Below are 4,073 nucleotides of genomic sequence, written 5' to 3' on the forward strand. Positions count from 1 at the left end.
ATCAGGGCTGGGGAGTCCGTGCGTGTCCAGTGGTGCTGCAGGTGTCTTGTCTCCGTAGCCGCGGTTTGTTACAGGCGCCTGTAACCCCGGTTTCCTTGATGTTGTCTCGCCGGCGCCTTCCAGGGAATCGGGATCTCCGGGTTTCGGGTGGACAGAGGGGGGCGTGGTCCAACGCGTTTCACTCGGCCAATGATGCCGTGCTTCGTCAGGGACAGTGTGATGACGTGTGTCTTGGGGCTCTTTTAAATAGCATTAGGTCCGCTGTAATTGGTTCATGGTTGTTTCCTTTCAATTAATGCAATTAGCATTTGTATTGTAAAGTCTGTTTTTGTTTAAAGTCCTGTTTTCGGTTCAATTAACAGTAGTGAAAGTATGTTTCCGTCTTTGTCTTTTTATAAATATTACTTTGTTACATCAGAGGATGGGATACAAATTGCTGATACATTTTATACATCTGAAACAAAGTCTCTAATATACCTTTATGTGAAGTTGGTATTATTTTCACAGAGGAGTTTGCAGTAAAAAGGAAAGGAAATAGAGAGAGAGACTGTTAAGTTGAAGTTGTAAGGAAATCAGTATATTAATGACATCATAGAAATCGTGCCTAATAGGTGTAATTTAGGTATGATATCTATAGAGTGCTTATATAGAGTATAACTATTGTTTGTGCACCTGCTGTGGATATGGAAATGATGCGAAAAAATGTTTTTTTATTTTTTTATTTTTATTTTTATTTAATTATATTGCCTGCAGATAGGCAATGATAGTTATAATGTCTAATTAGTAAGTGGGTGACTAAAAGTCTTCAATTCGCTGTTTCATGGAGCTTTTTGATATTTGATATTTGTTTACTTAATAATTTTTCTTGTAGGGAGTGTTTGTTCTTCTTTATTTGGTCATGGATATTTCTCTGCTTATTTCTTGGTTTTTCTTTTTGTTGGTTTAGGCCTGAGTGTTTTTTTTGGTAGATTAGTCCTTTTTCCACTTGTGTCCCTGGCCGGTTGTCCCACATTTTTAGCCAGGGTATTGTCACAAGTGAAATTACTGCACCTAGGGTTCATAGATGGTCCCCCATTCTATTACTTGCTAGGCCCAAACCTCTTTACTTCCGAGTTCGGAATGGGATCGGGTGGTTTGTGAATGGTATGGCAGTATTTACTCGCTTGTTGGCAGCCCTGGTGGTGTGGGCATAACCTGTCGGGCATTTTTGTGGCATCGGTTAATCTCCCAAGAAACTGCTGAGTTCAAAGTCGATGTTTAAGCCTTTTGGCGCTAGGGTTTGCATATTGTATATCCACTTTGTTTCCTCTCTGGACATTGTTTTGATGTAGTCTCCACCCCGCCAGGGTATTTTCACTTTCTTAATTGCTATAAATTTCAAAAGGCTTCCGTCATGCTTGTGGTTCTTTTTGAAGTGATCTGAAACGCTGTGTGTCTCTACTTCATTTTCAATATTCCTTAGATGTTCGCTTATTCTTGTTTTTAGGCTTCTTGTGGTCCGTCCTATATATTGTAGGTTGCATGGACAGGTTAGTAAATATATTACTCCTGTTGTGTCGCAGGTCATTTTTTCTTTTATCTTGAAAATTTCTTTGGTTTTGTTTGATATAAAGTTGTTTATTGGCTTGGTGCTTCTTTGTTTGCATGTTTTGCATGCTTTACATCTTGTGCAGTGATAAAATCCAGGTGTGGTATCGTTTATCCACGTTCTTTCTTTTTCCTTTTTTTCTTCAGGTAGAAAGCTAGATACTATTTCTTGCTTTATGTTAGGTGCTTTTCTGTAAACCAACCTTGGGCGGTCTTGTATGTATTCTTTGATTTCTTCGTCGCGTCTCAGTAGATGCCAGTTCTTGTTGATTATTTTTTCGAAGTGTTTATGTTGACTGTTGTAGTTGGTGATGAAGATCACTTCTTTCAGTTCCTGGTTGTTTTTTTCTTTGTATTTGAGGAGGTCTTCTCTTTTTGTTTCTTTTGCTGCTTCTATGGCTTTATGAACGGTGTCTTTGTCGTAGTTCCTATCAAGAAATTTCTCTTCTAGTGTCAAGATTTGGTCCTCAAAGGTGATGTTTTTGGAGCAATTCCTCTTGAATCTTTTAAATTGTCCCCAAGGTATTCCTCGCAGCCAGTTCTTGTGATGGTTGCTGGTTGCTGGTATGTAGTTGTTGCAGTCCACGGGCTTGATAAAAGTTTTTGTCTGTATTGTGCTATTTTCAATGTAAATTGTTAAGTCCAGAAAATTAATTGTTTCGCAACTATGTGTTTCTGTAAATTCCAAATTTAGGTTGTTGGTATTAATGTATTTTGAGAATTCCATGAGTTTGTTGAGTGGTCCTGTCCAGATGACTATGATGTCGTCGATGTAGCGTTTCCAAAGTGCTATGTGTTCTAGTAGGCTGTTGTTTTTCCAAATGTAGTCTTCCTCCCACTGCGCCATAAATAGGTTCGCGTAACTCGGTGTGAATTTCGTGCCCATAGCGGTCCCGCGGACTTGTCTGTAGTGGGTCTTGTTGTACCAGAATATGTTGTGGTTGAGAATGAATTGAATACCTTCTATCACGAAATTTATTTGTTCTTCCGGTAGGTCTGACTGATTTTCTAGGATTTGTGAAATGGCCTTACATCCATTATGATGGTCTATACATGTATATAATGATTTTACGTCATAAGTTACTAGGATGTGGTTATCCTCCCATTTTATTTCGTCCAGTAATTTCAATATTTGAGTGGTGTCTCTGAGGTAGCTTTTTTGTGTGGTTACTGTTCCCTGTAATATATTGTCTATGTACTCTGATAGATGTGTGGTGAGTGATCCAATTCCTGATACTATGGGTCGTCCTGGTGGGTTAGTGATATCCTTATGAATTTTTGGTAAAAAATAAAAGACTGGCATCCTTGGGTTTGTTTGTTGGAGGAATGTACTTTCTTTTTTGTTTAGGATTCCTTTTTTGCTCGCTTTCTTTATCAGTGTTCCATATTCCTTTTTGTATAATTCAATTGGGTTATTTGGGAGTTCCTCATAAGTGTCTTTGTCGGCTAGAAGTCTCATTGCTTCCTGGTGATATTTTTCTTTATCTAAAATCACAATCCCTCCTCCCTTGTCTGCAGGTTTTATTACTATCTGTTTGTTTTCTTTCTAAGGACTTAGAGAACTGAAAGAAAACAAACAGATGGAACACTGATAAAGAAAGCGAGCAAAAAAGGAATCCTAAACAAAAAAGAAAGTACATTCCTCCAACAAACAAACCCAAGGATGCCAGTCTTTTATTTTTTACCAAAAATTCATAAGGATATCACTAACCCACCAGGACGACCCATAGTATCAGGAATTGGATCACTCACCACCCATCTATCAGAGTACATAGACAATATATTACAGGGAACAGTAACCACACAAAAAAGCTACCTCAGAGACACCACTCAAATATTGAAATTACTGGACGAAATAAAATGGGAGGATAACCACATCCTAGTAACTTATGACGTAAAATCATTATATACATGTATAGACCATCATAATGGATGTAAGGCCATTTCACAAATCCTAGAAAATCAGTCAGACCTACCGGAAGAACAAATAAATTTCGTGATAGAAGGTATTCAATTCATTCTCAACCACAACATATTCTGGTACAACAAGACCCACTACAGACAAGTCAGCGGGACCGCTATGGGCACGAAATTCGCACCGAGTTACGCGAACCTATTTATGGCGCAGTGGGAGGAAGACTACATTTGGAAAAACAACAGCCTACTAGAACACATAGCACTTTGGAAACGCTACATCGACGACATCATAGTCATCTGGACAGGACCACTCAACAAACTCATGGAATTCTCAAAATACATTAATACCAACAACCTAAATTTGGAATTTACAGAAACACATAGTTGCGAAACAAATAATTTTCTGGACTTAACAATTTACATTGAAAATAGCACAATACAGACAAAAACTTTTATCAAGCCCGTGGACTGCAACAACTACATACCAGCAACCAGCAACCATCACAAGAACTGGCTGCGAGGAATACCTGGGGGACAATTTAAAAGATTCAAGAGGAATTGCTCCAAAA

General features: G+C 38.4%; 1 pseudogene; it reads right to left on the bottom strand.

The window, feature by feature from the left end:
• Positions 1 to 1,038: 1,038 nt before the first annotated feature.
• On the bottom strand, positions 1,039 to 1,157 carry LOC134963828 (5S ribosomal RNA; annotated as a pseudogene).
• Between the last annotated feature and the right edge of the window lie 2,916 nt (positions 1,158 to 4,073).

The sequence above is a fragment of the Pseudophryne corroboree genome, chromosome 9 (assembly GCF_028390025.1).
Source record: "Pseudophryne corroboree isolate aPseCor3 chromosome 9, aPseCor3.hap2, whole genome shotgun sequence".
NCBI lineage: Eukaryota > Metazoa > Chordata > Amphibia > Anura > Myobatrachidae > Pseudophryne > Pseudophryne corroboree.